This window comes from Bos indicus, chromosome 10 (genome assembly GCF_029378745.1).
Source record: "Bos indicus isolate NIAB-ARS_2022 breed Sahiwal x Tharparkar chromosome 10, NIAB-ARS_B.indTharparkar_mat_pri_1.0, whole genome shotgun sequence".
Classification (NCBI taxonomy): Eukaryota; Metazoa; Chordata; class Mammalia; order Artiodactyla; family Bovidae; genus Bos; species Bos indicus.
Genome location: NC_091769.1, coordinates 480,514 through 507,210, shown reverse-complemented (window position 1 = coordinate 507,210; position 26,697 = coordinate 480,514). Strand labels below are relative to the sequence as shown.

At 36.8% G+C, this 26,697-nt stretch overlaps 1 long non-coding RNA gene across 1 annotated transcript in view; it reads left to right on the top strand.

The window, feature by feature from the left end:
- The window catches only part of LOC139185177 (uncharacterized), a 56,962-nt gene that overhangs the window by 25,478 nt on the left and 4,787 nt on the right, over positions 1 to 26,697 (top strand). The window contains exons 3-5 of the long non-coding RNA XR_011568693.1: positions 6,741 to 6,790; positions 15,725 to 15,871; positions 16,401 to 16,526. This is a non-coding gene — a long non-coding RNA (uncharacterized lncRNA). The remainder of the gene's footprint in view (positions 1 to 6,740; positions 6,791 to 15,724; positions 15,872 to 16,400; positions 16,527 to 26,697) is intronic.

Below are 26,697 nucleotides of genomic sequence, written 5' to 3'. Positions count from 1 at the left end.
TCACACATTGACAGTAGATGGAAAATTGCCACAGCACTTGGTAAAACTCCATGGCTGACTCTTCTATAGTTGGCTGTACAAATGTCCTAGGACCAAAAATACCATGCCTGGAATTATGCCCAAGAGGAAAGAATGAATATCTTCACTAAAAGACATGTACAGAAATATTCACCATAGTAGTATTTGAAATACTATAACACTGAAAATAACTCAACTTCTTCCCAGTACATTAGTATAGGACTTGACAAGCTTGTCTTTAATGTTTTAAAAGTGTATATTTTAGGCTTTTTAGGCCGTAAATTCTTAGCCACACCTAAACAGTTTTTTTTTTGCTGTATCCCAAAAGCAACCATCTGTGATACACATAGAAATGGCGTGTCTCAGCTTAGGTAAAATATCATGGATCAAGTTTGTTGACTCCTGCTCTGGATTAGATAGATAACTTTATGGTAAGATTGCACGTTGAAAAAGTAGACTGCAATGTAGTTCACAAACATAATACTGAATGAAAGAAGCCAGACATAATAGTGTAAAGGCAATATGATTTCCCTGGTATATACCTCAAAAATACACAAACTAAGTCACATATTGTGAAAGTCGTTCAGTCGTGTCTGACTCTTTGTGACCCCATGAACTATACAATCCATGGAATTCTCCAGGCCAGAGTACTGGATGGGTAGCTTTTCCCTTCTCCAGCAGATTTTCCCAACCCAGGGATTGAAACCAGGTCTCCCACATTGCAGGCAGATTCTTTACCAACTGAGCCACAGGGGAAGCTCTAATATATTGTACTGAACACTAATTTGTGATGGATGTGGGGAAAATTGCCAAGATAACACTAATTTTTTCTTTGGTTTGTTTATAGTTTCATTTCTGAAAATATATTTTTCAGTGTACTTTTTTTAGGTGAAACTCTATGTATATTAAACTCTGATTTTCCATAAGCAAAGCATATTCAATGAGAAATGGTAAGAAACCTTATTTGTAGTTTTTTAATCTAAAGGCCTATTGTACAAAATGAATGTTCAGTGTACATATGTGATTTTAGTGCAGTGCATAATTCCACAGCGTATCTCAGTACAGTATGCGTCTTTATGTTATTAGAAGTGCTGCCTTGCTTATAGAAAAACACTGTCCTTATTCATACACTGGCTTTCCCTGTCATTCTCTTAGCTGTAGTGAGACATAATGTATTTAGTACTGTTTCATCCAATGAATTCTGTGTCATAGTACTCCAGGTTTGAGGAACAGAAACAATGTTCTGAAAAAAGTAATTTCCTTGGTACACATTTGCCAACAGAGAACTGTCTTAATGTTACCAGGAGTACCAGGAAAATCCTAGAGACTTTTTCCCACTTGCTTATGTATGAGGAAGACATTTTCTTCTAAAGACATGTTTTTCGATTATTTAAGATCTCCATCTTTAATGAAACATAGATCCCATTGGGAGATATTTTATGTTATCCAACTTAAAATAATAAATTAGCTGCCCAAACTCAGGTGTAAATTGTTGGGTGAGAGTAGATTGGAAAGTGTTGGTTGACATGGTCTTCACAGCAGCACTGTTAAAAAGCTAAAGCCGGATTCTGGATGAATGAAATACAACCCAAGGGATTTTTGCATCCCAGAAGACAAGGATGTAGCTGAGGGAAAGTTAAAATGAATAGGAATAGAATGAGATGACTAAAACAGTTCTATGTATACTATATGTGTGACAGTGAAGTAAATAAAGATAGTAAAACTCTTTTGTAATGCAAATGTATCAGTTTCTTGATTTTAGTGAGAAATTATTAATGATTAGTTATGTGGTTTGATCTTTGCCTCAAAAATATCTCCATAGAGTACTGTATTTGATACCTTAATATTGGTGTGGTTTGGCTTCCCTAGTGGCTCAGTGGTAAAGAATCTGCCTACCAATGCAGGAGACACAGGTTTGATAATTGGGAGAAGATCCCCTGGAGAAGAAAAAGGCAATCCACTTCAGTATTCTTGCTTGGGAAATCCCACAGACAGAGGAGCCTGGTGGGCTACCGTCCATGGGGCCACAAAAGAGTCAGACTTGACTTAGTGATAGTAATAAACAACATTTGGGATTATTACACCAAGAATGGGAATAACAATTAAAAATCAACAAAAATTTTCACTAGGTATCATTTCCCCCAAGTTAAAAATGGACTAATTAAATGAATTTTAACCTGCTGAATTTCCTAGTCTTAGAGAAAATAATGTAGATAAGAGCAAGAAACAAATAAAAGAAGCAATCAGAAAAGGAACACAAACATCTGTGACTCTGTTTCTGTTTTGTAAAAATGTTAGCTTGTACCATATTCTAGATTTCACATGTAAATGTTATCTGATGATATTTAACTTTCTCTGTCTGACTTGTTTCATTCAATATGAAGATCTTTGGGCCCATCCATGGAGCTATGCTCCAAAAGCATATGTATATGTTCCATACATATACATATATGTATATATGTATATATATATATATATTTATATATGTATAAATCTGACATATTTATCTGTCAGATAAATATATGGTTTTCAAAGATTTTCATCAATCTGTATGTGTGTGTATATATATATATATTTGTATGGATATATATATATATATTTGTATGGATATATATATACTTGTATGGATATATTTGTATATATATATATATTTGTAAATATATATATATATATTTGTATGGATATATATATACTTCCTTGGTAGCTCATAGTATATATAGTATATATATATATATATACTATATATAGTATATATATATATATTTGTAAATATATATATATATATTTGTATGGATATATATATACTTCCTTGGTAGCTCAGATGGTAAAGAATCTACCTGCCACACAGGAGACCCTGGTTCAATTCCTGGGTGGGAAGATCCCCTGGATAAGGGAATGGCTACCCACTCCAGTATTCTTGCCTGGAGAATCCCATGGACAGAGGAGCCTGGTGGGCTACAGTCCATGGTACTACAGAGAGTCAGACATGACTGAGTGACTAAGCACAGCACAACACATTTAAATTTTGTTTTTCTCTGATTTATTTTCCCATTCAGTTCCTGTTATCTCTTACTTCATAAAACTGTATTTCAAACCTAAATGACTTAAAAGAATGGAAATTGATTCATTATCTTGCTTTATTTCTCATGTTAACTGAGGATGCATGAAATATTCATGGAAAGATGGGTTAGGTTGCAAGGTCTTTCATAACTGCACAGGATGTAAATGACTAGCAAAATGAACTCAAAATTCTCCCCTTCCCAGTCCATGTTTTCTCAGAACTTGTCAAATCTGTTATTCAGATGATTTTTCAGACTTTCTGTACTATAGGCCATGACTTTCAGATACTGTCTTCTTAAAGGCTAGACTCAGAAGTGACTTACAATATTTCTGACCATTTTTGTTCATCAAAGTAGGCAGAGTATGGCAAAAATTCAAATGAAAGATAAAGAGGTACTATATCTCTAAGGAAAATATGTGAAAAGTGTGTACAATCTGCTTTATTCTTCCCAAACTATCATTAGTTCATTGTTAATATCTAGTTACTGATTTGCTTATTAATAGTTTTTCAATGCTATTATGATTAAATCTGTGATCAGGTGTGTAGTCTCTTCTTACTTTTGTTGTGCATATACATACACAAAGTGCCTTTATGAAGCACTTCTTAAATAGCACACATATACAGGCAGAGTGCCTGACATTTTGGTCATTCAGGTCATTATGAAAGGAAGATGAGTTCTGAGACCTCATGAAGGAACTCTGTATTACCAGATAGCAAGATGTAGACCAAGTTTTAGGAGAATGGAGAATTTCACTGGTTTCTGCTCAGGATGATGTGACATCATGAAAATGCAAATTCTGGTGTTTAGTTTGCAAATACCTAATATGGATAACAGCAAACAAGATATTTAAAGCAAAAGAATGGAACTCCGCTGATGCAGAAAACTCATCACCATGCATAATGTTTTAGATGAGTCATCTTTGTATATGTGTGTGTGTTAGTCTCTCAGTTGTGTCCAATTATTTGAGCCCACTAGGCTCCTCTGTCCATGGAATTCTCCAGGCAAGAATACTGGAGTGTGTGTGGCCATCCCCTTCTCCAGGGGATCTTTCTAACCCAGGGATTGAACTCTGGTCTTCTGCATTGCAAGCAGATTCTTTACCATCTGAGCCATCAGGTAAGGACATATATGGGCTCTATTCATAGAAAAGTCCCCAAAGCACATACATTTCTATTCCTTGTACATCATTTTCCACTTTAGTAGAAATACTTAATGATAAATATCTAGAAAGCATTATCTTTTCAAATCCTCATACTACAGAGTTTAGAAAATACAAAATAAACATTTCTATAATTCCTGAGGCCTTAAATGTAGTAGAGTGATTCTAAATTGAATAAAATAATTAGCCTCCAATTAAAATAAATAAATTTATATTAAAAAAATAAAATGAATAAAATAAACATAACTCAGAAAAGTATGCACTGTTTAGAGGATGTGAAGGAGTCATAAAGTCAATTAGATATCTCTGAGTAGATGGTTGGAAGACAGGAATATAAGTAGTTTGGTGATGAAGGAAATATTGCCTTGAAAGGACATATTGACAAGAATGACATAGCATCATTTTTCATAATAGATTAAGAGTAGAAATAGCCCAATGTTTGTCAACTGAACAATAGATCAATAATATGTATTATATCTGTAAAATGAAATATTGTTAGATCATTTAATGAAACAGGATTCTGACACATACACAACATGGATGAACCTTGATAAGATTTCACTGAAGAAAAAATGTCTGATAGAAAACACACTCACACACACACACACACACACACACATATTGCATGATTCTGTTTATGTGCAAGGCCAAGAATAGGAAACCACAGAGAATTAGAATGCAGATTAGTGGTTCCCAGGGTAGGGGAAGTGAGGGGAGATTAGTGAGATTAGTAATTAGGAGATTATTAAGAGTTAATAAGGTGGGTTTCTTATTGGACTGATGAAACTATTCTGGAGGTGGATAGTGGTGATAACTGAACAACCTTGTTAACATAGTAAAAACAACAAAAAAAAATGTATATGTTAGAAGGGTGAATTTTATGCATTTGTAATGAATATGCATTATGCATGCATGCAAAGTCACTTCAGTCCTGTCCAACTCTTTGCAATCCCAGGGACTGCATAGCCCACAAGGCTATTCTGTCCATGGGATTCTCCAGGCAAGAATACTGGGGTGGGTTGCCATACCCTCCTCCAGGGGATCTTCCTAACCTAGGGGTTGAACCCATATCTGTTATGTCCTCTGCCTTGGCAGGTGGGTTCTTTACCACTGCTGCCACCTGAGACCCCATATGCATTATATTTCAATATAAAAGAAAATACAATTGGAATAAAAAGTTGGCTTAAAGCTCAACATTCAGAAAACGAAGATCATGGCATCCAGTCCCACCACTTCATGGGAAATAGATGGGGAAACAGTGGAAACTGTGTCAGACTTTATTTTTGGGGGCTCCAAAATCACTACAGATGGTGACTGCAGCCATGAAATTAAAAGACGCTTACTCCTTGGAAGGAAAGTTATGACCAACCTAGATAGCATATTCAAAACCAGAGACATTACTTTGCCAACAAAGGTTCGCCTAGTCAAGGCTATGGTTTTTCCTGTGGTCATGTATGGATGTGAGAGTTGGACCTTGAAGAAGGCTGAGCACCGAAGAATTGATGCTTTTGAACTGTGGTGTTGGAGAAGACTCCTGAGAGTCCCTTGGACTGCAAAGAGATCCAACCAGTCTATTCTGAAGGAGATCAGCCCTGGGATTTCTTTGGAAGGAATGGTGCTAAAGCTGAAACTCCAGTACTTTGGCCACCTCATGTGAAGAGTTGACTCATTGCAAAAGACTCTGATGCTGGGAGGGATTGGGGTCAGGAGGAGAAGGGGACGACAGAGGATGAGATGGCTGGATGGCATCACTGACTCGATGGATGTGAGTCTGGGTGAACTCTGGGAGTTGGTGATGGACAGGGAGGCCTGGCGTGCTGCGATTCATGGGGTCACAAAGAGTCGGAAACAACTGAGCAACTGATCTGATCTGATCTGATAATTTCTAAATGAGGTATGAAGGAAAATGTTTCAAAAACACAATGAACCATCTAGAAGAGTTGGAAATGATGAAGGATAGATCTTTTTGAGAGTCAGGAGGTTTCCTTTTTGACTAGAGAAGGAGGAGATAGTTTCAGGGTAACTGTGAAACACACCATGCAAGCAATCTGCAGTTTCCTTCCTACCGTAGATCAGCTTGGTGACAATAGTGAAGCATAAAAATTCAACCTTTGCTAAGTTGTTTCTGAATTCACAGGGGCATATAAAGAATTGAAAATATAATTAATAAAGTGTCTATCTAACACAAAGCCTAAGGGCAGCACCACAGGGATTTAAGCTCCGGTGTATCTGGTAAAAAGGCCGTCTGACTATTGCTTAGCTACACAAGACCTGCTCATCTCAGGTAGGTTTCCAGGTCCTAACTTAATGAATATGGGAGAAAATACTTAAGTTTTAAGGAAAAAAAAAAAAGATTTATAAGTGAAGCATTTATGCATCGAAACCTTCATTTAATGGTTAGAAATAATATTTTTTTTTTTTGGAATTGAAAAAATCTGTCTGCACTTGTTATTAACCGCAATATAACAGTCCATTTATTTTATTATGTTCTTGGTTCACAGGAAAGTCTTTACTTCTTTTATCACTGGACAAGTGTATACATATATTTAAGGTATGTTTTCTTTGGTCTGTTTTATTAAAAAAAATAGTGTAGGAACCCAATAAAATTTTTTAAAAATGCACAAATTCATCTCCATGTGAACCATATTCTATATTTTTGTTATTTATTCGCTAAGTCATATCTAACTCTGCCAGTCTACTCTGTCCATAAAATTGCTCTGAAGCCTACCAGTCTACTCTGTCCATAAAATTTCCCAGGCAAGAATACTAGAGTGGGTTGTCATTTCTTTCTCCAGGATATCTTCCAGACCCAGGAATCAAACCCAGTTCTCCTGAATTAATAGGCAGATACTTTACTACTGAGTCAACAGGGAAGCCCATATGCCATATTTACTTAGTTCTAAAGAAAAACTCCATAACTTATATTCTATTCCTGTAAACATTAAAATATATATGCATGCACATATATAAATACACATATGTAACAGAGACAGAAATCTATGTATTTTATAAATATTTATTTTTCTTCATTGCATTTCTATTTTATAATGTAAAAAGGCATTTAAACTCTAAAGTGATGCAAATGTTTGTGATAAATTCTGTCCTTTTCACTTCTATTTAGTTATTTTCTTCCAACAGTCAACATATTCATCCTTTAACAAATACCATTCCTCAAAGAGATAATGGACATTATGGGAAAGCAATAATAAATTTCTAGACAAGAGGTTAGTAAAACTTATATATCCCCAAATACCAAACACAAGATAAACTAAAATCAGTAACATAATTATTTATTATGATCATTATTCATTCCGTGAACTAAAAAAATGCACAAGGTGAGAGTTGCAAGTTAAGTTTTATTTTAGGCAATATGAGGACTGCAGCCTTGGAAATAGCACCCTGTAGAGTTCCGAGAAACTGTTTCAGAGAGATAAGGGGAGAAGATAGTACATATATGATTTTGGAAAGGGAGAGTACAAGCAATCAAGCACATATTGTTTTATAGAAAGTTTCTGCTGGTCTCATGAAGATTCTGCTAGCCAGGAGAAACAATCGTCATCACGAAGGATATTAGTGCTTTTCTAGATATGAGGATGGAGAAGGCAATGGCACCCCACTCCAGTACTTTTGCCTAGAAAATCCCATGGTCGGAGAAGCCTGGTAGGCTGCAGTCCACGGGGTCGCTAGAGTCGGACACGACTAAGCGACTTCACTTTCACTTTTCACTTTCATGCATTGGAGAAGGAAATGGCAACCCACTCCAGTGTTCTTGCCTGGAGAATCCCAGGGATGGGGAAGCCTGGTGGGCTGCTGTCTATGGGGTCGCACAGAGTCAGACACAACTGAAGTGACTTAGCAGTTATGAGGAGATACAAGAATTGGGCTCATGAAATCAGCTCCTGAGAATATCTAACTATCCAATGGCCTGTCCTGCCAGTTTTTCCCTGGCCACTGAGTGCTTCATTTCTGCTCTCCACCCTGAATGCCTCCAGGAGGTGTTGGAGGTCAGCAGGTGCAGCAACACATGATTTAATCCTTCTAGAGAGAGATGGAGAAGGAAATGGCAACCGACTGCGGTACTCTTGCCTGGAAAATTCCATGGATGGAGGGGCCTAATAGGCTACAGTCCATGGGGTCGCAAAGAGTCGGACACGACTGAGTGACTTCACTTTCTTTCTTTCTATAGTTCCTTTTGGAGAAGGAAATGGCAACCTGCTCCAGCGTTCTTACCTGGAGAATCCCATGGATGGAGGGGCCTGGTGGGCTACAGTCTATGGGGTTGCAAAGAGTCGGACAAAACTAAGCAACTGACACACACAACACACAGAGAGAGATGGCAAGCAGTCATGGCAAGGGCCAATTTGTGGCTGACAATTCATGCACTCACTGTTTCTGGAACTAGGTCAGACACATTTAAGCCAGTCATGATTTTTTAGGAAACATAGACATTGTGATTATTTTTTTGCATCCAAGTGAATATGTTTAAGCATCAAGAATGCTTAGTCCTATGTCTTATGGTCTGGTCTCTCTAACACTGGTGTCTCTTCCAAAGTATTTTGAAGAGGTAAAGGGAGTTAAATTTAGTAAATTTACTCCTTGAGATAAGGAGAGCAATGCTCAGAGAAGAGCTTGTAGGAAGTAACTTACCTCGTGAATGACATCTAGATTTATATAAAACTTTCTCAAATGTTTATCCTATAAAATTTTTGTTGCTGCATAATAGATAACTATCCTTCCTTAAGAGTGGATATTCATGATCTGAATAATTTTCTAAGTATAAAAAAGACAATTAGAGAGAGAAACTTTGTCCTGTTTTATATTATTTTGCAGATGTGCAGAAGTGGTACACATCCATGTATTATTTTCTTGATCATTTTCTCAAAAGTTTACCTAAGAACTAAGAAGAATGGATACAGGAACTGCTCCTCTGTGACTGATTTCACTTTCTAGGGGATAACACTGAGAACAAAGTGATCCTATTTACCATGTTTCTCCTTGTTTATCTCATCAGTCTTTTGGCAAATCTTGGAATGATAACCCTGATTAGGATGGATCCCCAGCTGCACACATCCATGTACTTTTTCCTCAGCCGCCTCTCCTTCTATGACCTCTGTCTTTCCACAGCCATTGGCCCAAAGATGCTGATGGACCAATTTGCTAAGAAGAAATCAATTCCCTTCTATGGCTGTGCTCTGCAATTATTGGTGCTCTATACCTTTGCAAATTCTGAGTGTCTCCTGCTGGCAGTGATGGCCTATGACCAGTACAAGGCCATCAGCAGCCCCTTGCTGTATGTGGTCAGCATGTCCAGCGGGGTGTGCTCCCTGCTCATGGCTGGGGTTTACCTCGTAGGAATGGCAGATGCTCTGATACACACGACATTAGCATTCCACTATGTTTCCACTTCCCTGGTGGCTCAGACGGTAAAGCGTCTGTCCGGGAGACCCGGGTTTGAGCCCTGGGTTGGGAAGATCCCCTGGAGAAGGAAATGGCAATCCACTCCAGTACTATTGCCTGGAAAATCCCATGGACAGAGGAGCCTGGTAGGCTACAGTCTATGGGGTCGCAAAGAGTCGGACATGACTGAGTGACTTCACTTTCTTTCTTTCTATGTTTCTATGGGTCAAATGAGATTAACCATTTTTTCTGTGATTTACCTCCACTTTTTTTCCTTTCTTGCTCAGGTGCACAGGTCAATGAGTTAGTGATATTCACTAACTTGGTTAGTGGTTTTGGTTTTTATTGAACTGAGAACTATTTCAGGAGTCCTTGTCTTTTATTTTTATATCATCCTTTCAGTCTTGAAGATCCACTCTGCTGAGGGGAGAGTCAAAGCTTTTTCCACCTGCACCTTCCATTTAACTGCTGTGGCGATTTTTCCAGGGAACTTTGCTTTTTATGTATTTCAGGCCAAGTTCATCCTACTCTCTAGGTGAAGACAAAATGACCTCTTTGTTTTAAACTCTTGTGATTCCCCTGCTAAATTCTCTTATATTTAGCCTACGAAACAAGGATGTAAAAGAGGCCTTAGTAAAATTGAAAGCTATATTTTTAAATATTTGTATTGTGCACATGTGCACAAAACCACACACATATAGTAATTGTGTAATTAAAATTATATGGCATGACACATGAGAAACAAGTTTCTCAAATTCCTAAATGAATAATTATTTGTATTAAACTCCACTGTTAAGACTGGAGGAGGAAATGGCAATCCACTCCAGTATTCTTGCCTGGAGAATCCCCAAAGAGAGAGGAGCCTGTGCTGAGTGACAAAGCACAGCACCGCTGTTAAGAAATATTGCAGTTTTCTTCAGATTTCATACTTAGTATGTGGGCAGGGTTTAAATATGGCACTTACTATTTTTGAAAAACCTTTTGACTTTTCTACTTATGCTAATTTTTGATTTATTTGTCATTCAAACATTATTTCAGTCTCACTAAAACATTATGCAATGTCTTAAAGATTTTGTCTTAAAGTAAATCCAAGATTTACTGAGCAATCTTTCAGAATTCAGGTTTTTTATAATTTATAGTACATCTTATAGATTCTATACTAATGAATTTAACCTGGTACTAGTATTAGACATTAATGAACTAAGCAGTTTAGCAATAAATGAGCCACAAAATCATCATGGGATAAAAAATTTGAGGGCATTTGTGAGACATTATGGCATGTTAGGAAAAGTTCTCCTTGTGGAAAAAGCTACAAATTTATAAATTTTTTATTTTATATAAAAGATGTATAGGTTTCTATTCCTATCATATTTTATCAATTCACCAAACTCTTTTAGAACTGTTGCTCATAAAAGGCAGCCTAACTGAAAATATTGTCTGAAAATTAAATTCTAAGACAAACAGGGCATCAGTGGATTGGCAAGTATTGTGTAGTAAATAAACATGTAATCTAGTTAATTTGTCTCCATTCAAATGAAAGATGTATATTACAGCATCTAAAGACTGATTTGACCTGCATATTGGTCCATTTTATTGGATCTAATAAATCTAATATGAAAAAAAGAAAAAAATAAGCCCATTAAATGGAAGTCAAAAATAGTATTTACAGCAGACAACATTTGATTAATAATAGGCTTCCTTGTCTGGAATTGGATAACTTAAAGAAGAACTGAATCCTTTTTTTAGGAAATTCACAATTCAAATCCAAGTTGTGGCAATGGCATGGAGATACTCTTCTGTTCCATGAAAATTCTTGAAATTCCACGAAAATTCTTGAAATTCCACAAAAATAGGGACCAGCATATCAAAAGACTCTGATGTATTCTAGGCTGTCTACTTCAGTCCTCATCACTAACTTTCCTTCTTCTTTCCATAGTACATCCCTTACATATCACCAATGACTGATGGAAAATATCTGTAATGTCAGTTATTACTTCTTGTCTTTCATTTCTAATTTTATTGACGAGTCTTCTCTTTGCTTCTCTTGATGAGTCTGACTGAAGGTTTATCAACTTTACATTCTCAAAGAACCAGCTTTTAGTTTCACTGACCTTTGTTATTATTTTCTTTATATTTTTCATTTATTTATGCTCTGATCTTTATGTTTTGCTTCCTTCTATTAACTTTGGGTTTTGTTTATTCTTTCTCTAGTTGCTTTAGTGTAACGTAAGGTTGTTTATTTGTGATTTTTCTTGTTTCCTGAGGTAAGACTGTATTGCAATAAGCTTCCTTCTTAGAATTGTTTTTGCTGAGAACCTTAGGTTTGGGATTGTCATGTTTTGCTTGTCATTTGTCTCTAGGTATTTTTTGATTTCCTCTTTGTTTTCTTCAGTGATCCATTGGTTGTTTAGTCCCATATTGTTTAGCCTCCATATGTTTGTGTTTTTTACAGCTTTATCTTGTAATGGATTTCTCATATTGTTGTTGGAAACAGATGCTTGTTATTATTTCAATTTTTAAAAATTTACCAAGGCTTGGTTTGTGATCCATGATATGATCTACTGTGGAAAATGTTCCATGTTTACTTGAGATGAAAGTATATTCTGCTTCTTTCAGATGAAATGTCCTACAAATATCAAATCTAATGTGTCGTTTAAGACTTGGTTTACTTATTAATTTTCTGCCTGGGTGATCTGTCCATTGGTGTAATTTGAGTGTTAAAGTTCCCCACTGTTGTTGTGTTACTGCCTATTTCCCCTTTTATAGATATTAGCACTTGCCTTATATATTGAAGTGTTCCTGTGTTGGGTGCATATATATTTACAATTGTTATGTCTTCTTCATGGACTGATACCTTGGTCATTGTGTATTGTCTTTCCTTGTCTCTTTAAACATTCTTTATTTTAAAGTCTATTTTGTCTGATATGAATGTTGCTTTTCCAGCTTTCTTTTGATTTTCATTTGCATGGAATATCTTTTTACATCCCGTCATTTTCAGTCTGTTTGTGTCTCTAGGTCTGAAGTGGGTTTCTTTGTATATATTTTCTTGATGAGACTTAATTTGTTCAAATTCTTTGTTCAATTTTTATTAGGTTGTTTGTTGTCTTACTGTCTGTGGGGATTCTTCATATACTTTGGCCACAAGTTCTTTGTCATATCTATATCTATATGGTTTCCAAACATTTTCCCTCAGTCTTTAAATATACATGCATTTATATATATATTCAAAAGCTTGCTTCTCTGATTCATTTTTGCACACTGTTCCACTTATCTCTTGCTACATTAACTGCATTTCATAACTAGATAACTTAGGAGAATGACCACTGACCATGCGTGCTCAGTCATGTCTGACTCTTTGCGACCCCATGGATGGTAACCTGCCAGGCCCCCCTCCCCAAGAAATTTTCCAGTCAAGAATACTGGAGTGGGTTGCCATTTCCTACTCCAGGGGATCTTCCCAACCCAGGGATCGAACTCCTAAACATCTCCTGCTAGACAGTCAGATTCTTTTCTACTGAGCCACCTGGAAAACCCTTGAATATACATGCATTTATATATATATTCAAAAGCTTGCTTCTCTGATTTATTTTTGCACACTGTTCCACTTATCTCTTGCTACATTAACTGCATTTCATAACTAGATAACTTAGGAGAATGACCACTGACCATGCGTGCTCAGTCATGTCTGACTCTTTGCGACCCCATGGATGGTAACCTGCCAGGCTCCCCTCCCCAAGAAATTTTCCAGTCAAGAATACTGGAGTGGGTTGCCATTTCCTACTCCAGGGGATCTTCCCAACCCAGGGATCGAACTCCTAAACATCTCCTGCTAGACAGTCAGATTCTTTTCTACTGAGCCACCTGGAAAACCCTTGAATATACATGCATTTATATATATTCAAAAGCTTGTTTCTCTGATTTATTTTTTCACACTGTTCTAGTTATCTCTTCCTACATAAACTGTATTTCAAAACTAAATAACTTAAGAGAATGACCACTGACTCCTTATTTTGTTCTTTCTCATATTTACTGAGATTGCATGAAATATTCAGTGGAAAGGTGGGCTAGGTTGCAAGTTCTTTAATAATTGACACTAGATGAGAATGTCTGGAAAGATGGACCCAAATTCTCCCCTTTCAGTTCATGTAATCTCAGAATGTGCCACATTGTAAAATCAGATGGCTAGTTGGAATTTCTACACAGTAATTCATGGCTTTCACATACTGTCTTCTTCAAGATGAGACCCAGAAGTGACTTACAATATTTCTGCTAATTTTATTTGTCAAAACAGATGAAGTATGGCAAAAATTCAAAGAAGGATAAATATGCAATGCATACAATATAGATAAACCTTGAAAATATTTCAGTGAAGACAAGAAGGCTGATGAAAAGAATAACAACAACAACAGCAACAAAAAAAACCAAGCAAACTAACAAACAAACAAAAAAGTATGTTGCATAATTCTGTTTTAAAGGAGGCAAAGAATTTGAAAGCACAAAGAATCAGAAAGTAGATTAGTAGTTACCAGGGCTCAGGGAGAAATGAACGGAAAGTGACAGCTAATAAATATGGATTTCTTATCATAGTGATGAAAATGTTATGGAAGTAAATACTGGTGATAACCTAAGAACCTTAACAATATAGTAAAAACAAAGAACTGTATACATTAGAAGGGTGAATTCTATAATGTACACATTGCATTTCAGTAAAAAAAAAAAAAAAAAAAAACATGTGTGTGTGGTAATATCTTTAAATGAGATGTGAAGGAGACTCTAAAACACTATGAATGAATATAAGGAAATGGAAATAATGAAGGGAGGATCTTTTTGAGTTTCAGTAGGTTTACTCTTTAACTAAAGAAGGACAAAACCATTTCAGGATAACTGTGAAGCACATAACATGAAAAAAAACAAACCAGTTTTCTTTTTACCATAGATCAGTTTGATGACAGTAGTAAAGTATGAAAACTCAGCCTGTGCTAAGTGGCTTATGAATTCTCAGGGGGAAATACAGAAGCAGAAATATAATTAATGAAATGTTTGCATAACATCAAAGCAAAGGGGCAGTAGCACAGGGATTTCAGTCCCAATGTACCTGGTAAAATAAGAGGCCATGTGCTTATTGTTCAACTAGCTAAGACCTGCTCATCTCAGGTAGGTTTCCAGTTCCTAACTTAAAGAATATAGAAGAAAATACTTAACATTTTGAGGGAAAAAATTGTAAATTAACCATTTTGTGCCTGCCTATTCATTAAAATCTGAAATCAATGGCTAGAAATATTTTGATATCAGAATTACAAGAATCTGACATTGTTAATATCCATAATGCAATTGTTTATTTTATTTTGCTCTTTCTTCACAGGAAATATTTACTCTTTTTATCATTGGAAAAATGTATACATGAATTTAAAGTATGTTTTGCTTTATTAAAATAGAGTAGGTACCACAATAAAAATAGAAACATGTACAAATTCATCTCCATGTGAACTACATGCCATGTTTACTTAGTTCTGAGGGAAAAAATATCATTGCTTACATTCTATTCTTACAAATATTAACATGTATACACAGACACATATATTACAAAGAGAAAAGTCTATGCATTTTAGAAACATTATTGTTCCTCATCTTATTTCCACTTTAGTAACTAACAGGCCATTTACAATCTAAAATAATGTGAATTATACAATAAATTCTGTTGTTTTCACTTCCTTTTAGCTCTTTTTTTCCCCTACTCATTACGAGATTCACCTTTTGACAACTACCACTCCACAAAGAGGTAATGAGCATTGTGGGAAAGCAAGAATAAATTTCTAGAAAACCAGGTCAATAATATTTAATTCATGTCTCAGCAAATACTAAGTATAACATAAACTAAAGCCAGTAATATAATTATTTTTTATTACTAGTCATTGATATACTCACTGTTTCTGGAACTAAGTCAAATTCTCTGAAACCAAGCATGCTTTTTTGAGAAACATAAAAATTGTTATCATTTTTTGTATCTAAGTGACTATTTTCAGCCCTCATAAATGCTTAGTCCTATGTCTTACAGTCTGGGTCTCTCTAACACTGCTGTCTCTTCTAGGTTTTTCTCAAGAGGTAAAGAGTTAAATTTCTCTAAATCTACTCCCTGGGATGAAGAAACTAACACTCAGAGAAGAGCTTGTAGAAAGTAACAAACCTCATGAATGACATCTAGATTTATATCCAATTTCTCAAAGGTCTTTCTCAGGTACTTTTTTATTATTGCAGAATAGAGAGCCATGTCTCTTTAAAGGGTGGGTGCATGACTGAACAGTTTTCTGAGTATAAAAAGACACTTAACAGAAAAAAAATTTTTGTCTTATGACATTTTGTAGATGCTAAATCGTGTTACACATGCAAGTATCATTTTCTTGATTATTTTCTCCAAAACTTTGCACAAGAAAAAAAGAAGAATGGACACAGAGAATTGCTCCTTCTTAACTGAATTCATTTTCTTGGAATTACTGATAACACCGAGACCAAAGTGATTCTGTTTACCATATTTCTCCTTGTTTATTTCATTACTCTTCTGGCAAATCTTGGAATGATAACCCTGATCAGAATGGATCCCCAGCTGCACACACCCATGTACTTTTTCCTCAGTCACCTCTCCTTCAGTGACCTCAGCATTTCCACAGCAGTTGGCCCAAAGATGATGGTGGGCCTATTTGCTAAGAACAAATCAACTCCCTTCTATGGCTGTGCTCTGCAACTTTTGGTTCTCTATACCTTTGCAGATTCTGAGTGTCTCCTGCTGGGCAGTTATGGCCTATGACTGGTACAAGGCCATCAGCAGCCCTTTGCTCTATGTGGTCAGCATGTCCAGCAGGGTGTGCTCCCTGCTCCTGGCTGGGGTTTATCTGGTGAGTATAGCAGACACTTTGATACACATGATATTAGCATTCCACTTATGTTTCTGTGGGTCAAATGAGATTTTTTGTGATGTTGCTCCTCTTCTGTTTCTATCTTGCTCAGATACACAGGTCAATGAGTTAGTGATATTCACTGTTTTTGGCTTCATTGAACTGAGTAAAATTTCAGGAGTCCTTGTCTCTTATTGTTATATTATCCTGTCAGTCTTGAAGATCCACTCTGCAAAAGCAGGGTTCTGAGCTTTCTCTACCTAGATCTCTCACCTAACTTCTGTGGCGATTTTCCAGGGAACAATGCTCTTTATGTATTTCAGGCCAAGTTCTTCCTACTTTCTAGATCAAGACAAAATGACTTCTTTGTTTTACACCCTTGTGATTCCCATGTTAAACCCTGTGATTTATAGCCTAAGGAATAAGGATGTGAAACAGACCCTGAAAAAATTAAAAAATAAATGGTTTAAAAAATTTATATTATGCATATGTGCACACATACACATCCATACATATATAATGATTCCTGATTTATTAAAAATAAATGGTAGGTTATGAGAGAAATAGAATTTCTATTTGAGGTATATTGCTATTTCCCCCACATGTCATGCTTTCTCATATTTCCAGAATTTGTTTCTGAGAAAAAAAACTAAAAAACAAAACTTTTCTGACTTTTTCAGTATGTTAATTTTTGTCCAGTTTTCAGTCAAGCACTATTTAAATTACACTATTTAAATAAGATTTATAGTGCATTATATTCATTGATTGAGCTTTTCAGTTCTTTATGTACTACATAAATCTTATAGCTTCAGTTCAGTTCACTCGCTCAGTAGTGTCCTACTCTTTGCGACCCCATATATTGCAGCACGCCAGGCCTCCCTGTCCATCACCAACTCCCGGAGTTCACCCAAACCCATGTCCATCGAGTTGGTGATGCCATCCAGCCATCTCATCCTCTGTCGTCCCCCTCTCCTCCTGCCCCCAGTCCCTCCCAGCATCAGTCAACTGAGTCAACTCAATGAGTTGACTCATTGGAAATGAGTCACATGAGGTGACCAAAGTATTGGAGTTTCAGCTTTAGCATCAGTCCTTCAAATGAACACCCAGGACTGATCTCCTTTTGAATGGACTTGTTGGATCTCCTTGCAGTCCAAGGGACTCTAAAGAGTCTTCTCCAATACCACAGTTCAAAAGCATCAATTCTTCAGCGCTCAGCCTTCTTCACAGTCCAACTCTCACATCCATACATGACTACTGGAAAAACCATAGCCTTGACTAGACAGATCTTTGTTGGCAAAGTAATGTCTCTGCTATTGAATATGCTATCTAGGTTGGTCATAACTTTCCTTCCAAGGAGTAAGCATCTTTTAATTTCATGGCTGCAATCACCATCTGCAGTGATTTTGGAGCCCAGAAAAATAAAGTCTGACACTATTTCCACTGTTTCCCCATCTCTTTGCCATGAAGTGATGGGACCAGATGCCATGATCTTAGTTTTTTGAATGTTGAGCTTTAAGCCAACTTTTTCACTCTCTACTTTCACTTTCATCAAGAGGCTTTTTAGTTCCTCTTCACTTTCTGCCATAAGGGTGGTGTCATCTGCATATCTGAGGTTACTGATATTTCTCCTGGCAATCTTGATTCCAGCTTGTGTTTCTCCCAGCCCAGCGTTTCTCATAATGTACTCTGCATATAAGTTAAATAAGCAGGGTGACAATATACAGCCTTGACACACTCCTTTTCCTATTTGGAACCAGTCTATTGTTCCATGTCCAGTTCTAACTGTTGCATCCTGACCTGCATATAGCTTTCTCAAGAGGCTAGTGGTCTGGTATTCCCATCTCTTTCAGAATTTTCCACAGTTTATTGTGATCCACACAGTCAAAGGCTTTGGCATAGTCAGTAAAGCAGAAATAGATGTTTTTCTGGAACTCTCTTGCTTTTTTGATAATCCAGCAGATGTTAGCAATTTGGTTCCTCTGCCTTTTCTAAAACCAGCTTGAGCATCTGGAAGTTCATGGTTCATGTATTGCTAAAGCCTGACTTGGAGAATTTTGAGCATTACTTTACTAGCGTGTGAGATGAGTGCAATTGTGCAGTACTTTGAGCATTCTTTGGCATTGCCTTTCTTTGGGATTGGAATGAAAACTGACCTTTTCCAGTCCTGTGGCCACTGCTGAGTTTTGTATCTTAAATGGTACTAAATATAGGCAAAATATCTAAAACCAGTCTAAAGGAATGGCATCTTTGGATATTCAGTCAAATCAGAAAAGGATTCAATTTTTACATGAAAAAATAGTAGGCAGAGTATCTGACAGTTACTTCCATCTTGAAGTGTACGAGTGCATGCCTGTTAGAAGAAGTCATAATGGCTACAACATGGAAGAACCATGAGGAGCATATGCTAAGTGAAATAATTTATACAGAGGAAGACAAGTACTGTACGGTCTCACATAGAGGAAGAATCCAATTGTTCAAACACAGAAATAGAGAATAGATTGGCTGTTGCTACAGGCTGAAAGGTGGGAGCAATGGGTGATGTTGGTCAAAGTTTACAAACTTTCTGTTACTCAATGAATAAGTTCTGGGGGTCTAATGTGCATTATGACTCTAGTTAACAGTTGTGTATTGTAAGACTGAAATTTTCTGAGAGAGTAGACCTTAAGGGTTTTCATGGTATGCACAATTAAAATGATAGCTATGTAAATTGATAAATATATTAACTAACTTTATTGTAGTAATTATTTCAGAATGTAACATATATTAAATATTCATGCCCTATACCATATGCATGGTATTTGTCAATTTTATCTGAATACAGCTTGAAAAAAAAGAGTAAAAGCAGATAAGAGACAGTGGACAGAATCATGGTAAAGTATATAATTGTGCTTCATTATCAACTATCGATTTTTCTGTGACTCTCTCCACACCAATTTTCTTTCCTTTTTCCTATTCTTAGCTCCAGTTAAATATCCCTCTTTGTCTCTTTATGGTTCACAAAAAACCAGCTATTTAAAAGATAACTTTATATCAGCAGAGTTCTTGGCTAAAGATTGAGCATTGCATTATGTAAACAAAACACTACATGTTGCCTGGAAGGTCAAATAAACAAATATGTAATAAACTAAAAATAGAAGACAATACTTTTTCACTGCTAATTATATATCAATACAATTATATGTCAATACAAAATTGGGCTTCCCTGGTGGCTTAAGATGGTAAAGCATCTGCCTGCAATGTGGGAGACACGGGTGCGATCCCTGGGTCGGGAAGATCACCTGGAGAAGGAAATGGCAACCCACTCCAGTCTTCTTGCCTGGAAAATTCCATGGACTGAGGAGCCTGGTAGGCTACAGTCCACGGGGTCTCAAAGAGTCAGACATGACTGAGCAACTTCACTTTCACTTTAATACAAAATTAAATGAGGGTTTGATAAGTAGTTTAAAAATGTATATCAGAATACAGTTAACATATTGAATGCATATACACACGTTTGTTTGGAAGGTGCATAAAATGGTTTTGGGCATTAAGATAGCATACTATAAAAACATGCTTATTAATTTCACTAGAAAGAACAAGTTCTAAGTTATTGCTATTTGGCTGTTTCATCTGCCTTTGATCTGGTGTCCTGAAGGCTAAAGCACTAAATTAGTTTGTTGAGAAAGCTAGGATGGGACCATGTATTTAAAATTCCATAATGTATTGAAGGAGACTTATATTTATCTATTTTAAAAGCCTCTGATGGTCTTCAATTTTCTAGCTGCCACTGTAAAATGTCCTTATGTGAAAATATTTCAGAATGGAAAAATAAAACCTACATAATTCCTCTGTTGTTCAGGGTAGTATTTGTGAAATTCTATGACATGTTAAGAAAAACACTCATGATAAAAAAAAATTAGGATAATTCTTGCATAATATGAAAGACTTTAATGTGTGTACTCCCGGCATACTGTATCAATTCACTCAAACTTCTTTTGACTTGTTGCTTATGAGCAGCAACATGGCAGCAAACATGGTCAAAAATATAGTTAATCAAAATAGGGTGTCAATGAAAGTGAAAGTGAAGTTGCTCAGTCGTGTCCAACTCTTTGCTACCCCATGGACTGTAGCCTACCAGGCTCCTCTGTCCATGGGTTACCATTAATTCAGAGATTAATAAACATGGATCTAACTAATCCATCTTCATATATATGATCAGTTTTATGTCAGCATCTAAAGACTGATTCAATATGAGTACTAGCCCTTTTTATTGTATCTAGTGAGTAATATGTAAATAGAAGAAAATTTAAGCCCATTAAATGGAATTCCAAAAATAGAACTGACAGTTTCAGTTGACTGAAGGCTTCCTCTTCTCAAATTGAAGAAATAAATGAGAAATTATGGAGATTTTTTATTTTTAGATACTTTCTAAGTCAGATAAGAATTTGGGCAAAATGATTCTTCTTTCTTGATATTAATCTGTGAAGAAAAAAGGGAACAATACATCAAAAAATTTATTCTGGCCTGTTAATTTCAGTATTCTTCATTCTTTACCATTTTAATGTCTTCATATCATATTATCCTCATACATGCACCAATGACTCTTTGAAAATATCATTGTGCAAATACAATTTATCAATGACATATGTAATATTTTAATATTACAGTCAAATTGACCCCTTTCTTCATCCTTGCCACTGAAATACTTAGCATAAACATGGCAATCACCGACTCAATGGCATGAGTTTGAGCAAGCTCCAGGAGTTGGTGATGAACAGGGAAGCCTGGTGTGCTGTAGTCCATAGGGTTGCAAAGAGTCGGACACAACTGTGACTAAACTGAACTGAAACATGGCAAGGCAATGTTAGATTTGGTTAATGTCTAATGCAGAGAACAGACACACTCATACTTGTTATAGGCTGTACAAGTATACTTGTTACAAATAGAACAGCAGTAATGTTCAATACACAAATAAGTAGGAGGATCTGGGTTAAAGCTAGAGGCAGAAATCTTTAATGTCCCAAGATGTCTTTCTCTTTATTTAGAACCATGCTACGAACAAGGCAGGAACACCACTCTAAATACCTCACTCTTGCTTTCTATTCTTCAGATCACCCTGTGCAGAAGAGGGATTTAAGCTAGATTACCTCTAAGGTTCTTTCCAGGTGATATGATCTACCTCTATAAAATATGACTCTACTGTTGTGTAAACCCATCCCTATAATTGGAAAGAATTGAAAAAAAAAAAGTTACTTCACATTGAATCAAAGAATTGATCAGAACATATAGGCCAGATAGCTCAGTTGGTAAAGAATCTGCCTGCAATTCAGGAGACCCTGGTTCAATTCCTGGGATGGGAAGATCACCTGGAGAAGGGACAGGCTACTCACTCCCATATTCTTGGGCTTCCCTTGTGGTTCAGCTGGTAAAGAATCCGCCTGAATTGTGGGAGACCTGGGTTTGATCCCTGAGTTGGGAAGATCCCCTGGAGAAGGGAAAGGCTACCCACTCCAGTGTTCTGGACTGGGGAATTCCATGGACTGTGTAGTTCATGGGGTCACAAAAAGTCGAACATGACTGAGTGACTTTCATTCTCACTCAACCTGAAATTTCAGTTACATGAAGCCATAAATACACTGTGAGATTCAGTAGGACAAAAACTTTCAAAAACAGCTGTTTTACATGCCCTGTTATCCAAGTTCAAAATCTCATGGATTCCTTATGAGGGTAACAGGCAGGAAGGCTAGGGATCCCCAAGCAGAGGAAATAAACTGCAAGTGGCAGACTTTTTTTTTTTTCCTTCTCTATACAAAATTAAAAGGTTTCTTTTAAATTCTGTGTTGTCAGGAGGACCCCTGGTTCAGACTGAACTTAACTTTTCTCAAACCTTGAACTGATAATGACTCAACAGATCCGTATGTCTTACTCATGGAAATGTTCTCTTAAGCTATGCTAATGAAACTATGTATTTGCTTGGAAATCTGCCTTTCTTGAAGGTTCATGTCAGTCGTTTTATGGCTGGGGATGACTCACCTTGTGCCCCATGCTATCTCAAAATGCGTGTTGTGGGAGAGGGGCCTGATGCAACTCTCTCAGTTTTGAGGTGATTCTTTAACAGATATATAACTCCTTGGTAAAAGATAGCAAGAGGGCCACTTTTTCTGCCCCCCTTCTGATGTCTATGTCAGAGCTTCTTCTATCCTTCTATACTTTAATAATACTTTATTACACAAAAGCTTCAAGTGATCAAGCCTTCTCTCTGACTCCAGATCAAAATCCTCTCCTCTGGAGGTCACAAATTCTGGAGTAGTTCATGGCTTGAGGCTGCAGACTTTAACTTATAGAAGTGGATATACAACTTTATTAGTGCTCAAGTAAATGGAAGTGAAATAAATTGTTAAGAGTTGTGTTGACATTTACCAAATGGCAGAAGTACTTCTTTACATATCAAATAGTAAACAAATATCTACTATTGTTGAGGATGTGAAACAACCAGTTTTTATGCATTGACAGTAGATTGAGATTTGACATTGCACTTGGAAAAAATTCTATGAGTAACCTGTTGGTGCTGCTGCTAAGTCGCTTCAGTCGTGTCCGACTCTGTGCGACCCCGTAGACGGCAGCCCACCAGGCTCCGCCATCCCTGGGATTCTCCAGGCAAGAACACTGAAGTGGGTTGCCATTTCCTTCTCCAATGCATGAAAGTGAAAAGGGAAAGTAAAGACGCTCAATCGTGTCCGACTGTAGCGACCCCATGGACTACAGCCTACCAGGCTCCTCCGTCCATGGGATTTTCCAGGCAAAAGAACTGGAGTGGGGTGCCATTGCCTTCTCCGGAGTGACCTGTAGCTGGACCTATAAATGTCTTACGACTGTCAGGGGAGTGTAATCTCCTCGGTTCTGTCTCGTTAAAACAAAGATTTGAAGCGACGGATGTTAAATCCCTCAGCGCGTTACAGCTCTCAGACAGACCATGTTATAGCTCTCAGAACAGATCAGTTTTATTTAGAAAATAAAGGAAAATACATCCTGGAGTCATGAGGGCATGCTGACCCAAAAGACACAAAGAGAAGAGAAGAGAGAGAGAACAAACATGCATGCAGGAGAGAGAGAGAGAGAGAGAGAGAGAGAGAGAGAAACCCCTGGCCCTTTGGCTCCTTTTTATATGTTTTTTCCTCCCCCTGGGCCTGCTCTATGTAAATCGAGCTAGCCAGGAGGTCCTCACTCTGGTCCTGGGACCTTCCTTTGTTCTATTTTCCCGGGTGTTTCCCTTCCTTGTCTTTTTAGCCACTGCCATTCTGTACTCCTTTTCCCTATTCTAACTACCTAACAGGACCAAAATTCTCATTCTTAGAAGTATGTCCAAGAGTACAGAGTGAATATGTACACAAAAGGCATGCATAGAAAGGATCACCACTGTATTAATCACAGTAGCATAACACCAAAAGCAACTCATTTCTTTTAATACATTAGTTCAAGACTTTGCATACTTTCCTGAAAGTATTTAATACTGTATATTTTAGGGTTTGTAGGCCATAAAATCTTGGTATATCTAAATAGTTTTATCCTCTATCACAAAAGCAGCCATCCATAATACATGAATAAATGGTGTGTCACAGCTCCAATAGAACTTAACAGGTCAAATGTACTGACTCCTGCTTTAGATTAGACAAATGACTTTATGGTAAGTTTGTATGCTGGAAAAGTACACAGCAATGAGAATGAATAACTACATCCTCATACAAGAGCATGGGAAAACTTCACAAACATAACTTGAGTGAAAAAAAGCCAGACATAGACATAGAAGTGTAAAAGCTATATGCTCTCACTACTTTGTACCTTAAAATATACAAACTCACATATCATATGGAAAATCAATTTCTAATGGATGTAGGGACAGTTTCTGAGACTCTAGTAATTTTTTATTTGATTCTGGGTGCAGAAATCTTTCCATTTTTGAAAGTTTTCTTGCAGTATACAATTTTAGATGAAATTTTTTTTCTGTATGTATATTATACTTTAAAACCACCCTCTTTATTTTTTTTCTCTATGAGACTGTAAAAAATGTTAATATTTATTTTTAAGTCTAAAATTTTCTTATATAAAATGATTATTCATGTAGATTTATGAAATTGATGCAAAGCATAATTACTAGATTATCTCAGTATTGACTGTGATAGAGTATCACATTATTGATCTTTATATCACTGAAAGTGCTCCCTTGCTTGTATAACAGCACTGTATTCGTCCACCCACTGACTCTCCTGGTCACTCTCACAGCAGTGGGGAGCTCAAATGTACTTTAATATCAGACCATGCAATGAACTCTGTGTCATACTACTCTAGGTTTGAGGAACAGACCATTATATTCTTAAAAAAGATCATCTTCTGGGTAGTATTTGCCAACATAAAATTGTTTTCGTATCAGGAGAGGCACCAGGAAAAACCTAAATAATGACTTCTTTTTTTCTCACTTGTATCTGAAGCATACATTTTCTCCTTAAGATGCTTTTTGATTACTTAAAATCTCCATTTTTTAATGAAGCACGAATCCCATCGGGAGATATTTTCGGTTACCCACCTTGCAATTAATAATGTAGCTGCCCAAACTCAGGTTTAAATTGTTATGGGGGGAGAGAGAAAGGATGTTAGTCTACATGTTTTTGAGGAGCAGGCCTGTTAAAAAATTAACACTTGCTTCTGGCTGAACAAAATGTAACCCAAGGGATTTTTGCATCCCTGAAGATAGAGTTGTATCTGAGGGAAAAATTAATTTGGATAGGAGTAGAATTAGGTGACTGAGAACAACTCTACATACAGCATATGTGTAACAGAGAAGTAAATAATGATAGCAAAACTCTTTTCAAACATAATCAGTTTCTTGATTGTGTGTGTGTGTGTGTGTATGTGTGTGTGTGTGCATGCTCAGTCATGTCTGACTCTTTGCAACCCCTGGATTGTAGCCTGCCAGACTCCTCGGCTCATGGAATTTTCCAGGCAAGAATACTGGAGTGGGGTGCCATTTCCTCCTCTGGGGATCTTCCTGACCCAGGGATTGAACATATGTCTCCTGAATCTCCTGCAATGGTATTTGGATTCTTTACCACTGAGCCACCTGGGAGCCCTTCTTAATTTTAGTGGGAAATTATTAGCAATTATATTGTCATTTGAGATTGCCTCAATGATATCTCCACAGGTTACAGTTGACATTTTAGTGTTGAGCTCCTCACAACCAAGAATGACTATGACATGTAAAAAGGCATTAAAATTGCCATTAAGAATCAGTTTTACAAAATTATATATATACTGCTGCTGCTAAGTCACTTCAGTTGTGTCCGACTCTGTGCGACCCCATAGACCGCAGCCCACCAGGCTCCCCCATCCCTGGGATACTCCAGGCAAGAATACTGGAGTGGGTTGCCATTTCCTTCTCCAATGCATGAAAGTGAAAAGTGAAAGTGAAGTCGCTCAGTCGTGTCTGACTCCCAGCAACCCCATGGACTGCAGCCTACCAGGCTCCTCCGCCCATGGGATTTTCCAGGCAAGAGTACTGGAGTGGGGTGCCATGCCTTCTCCATATATGTACTACATTTATGAATTTTAGCATAATGAATTTCTCAGATTTATAGGAAAAAAAAGTAGGAAAACAACAATAACAATAACAACAAAAGAAAAATGAAATGAATTGAGAAAACACCCAAACCGGTAAGGAAGCCTGTGTCTCTGTAAATTCAAAAATGAGAATTCAGATGAAACAGACAATTAGTTATGACCGGTATTTAATTTCAGTCCATTAACATTTATGTCATGTTATCATATTGTGACTTTATTGCCATTACCTTAATACCTACTGTTTCACATAAGAATGAAATTCTTATGCTTTAACCTCTTGCTTATTTATCATCTTGTTGAGAGTATTGTTCATTTTTTTTTGTTCAGTTTTTGTTAAATTTTTTTTTTTTTCACTATTGATGAAAGTTCATATATTTTAGATACAAGTTCCTGACCCAGGATACAAACCCGGGTCTCCTGCATTGCAGGCAGTTCTTTACCAACTGAGCTACGAGGGAAACCCTCCTTATGCTAGATTAATTAAGTGACTATATTGATGTATACAAGGTCAGTTTGTGCTAAATTTGTCCCTGAATTCATGAGGCAATACGCAGAAGCAGAAACATAATTAATGACATGT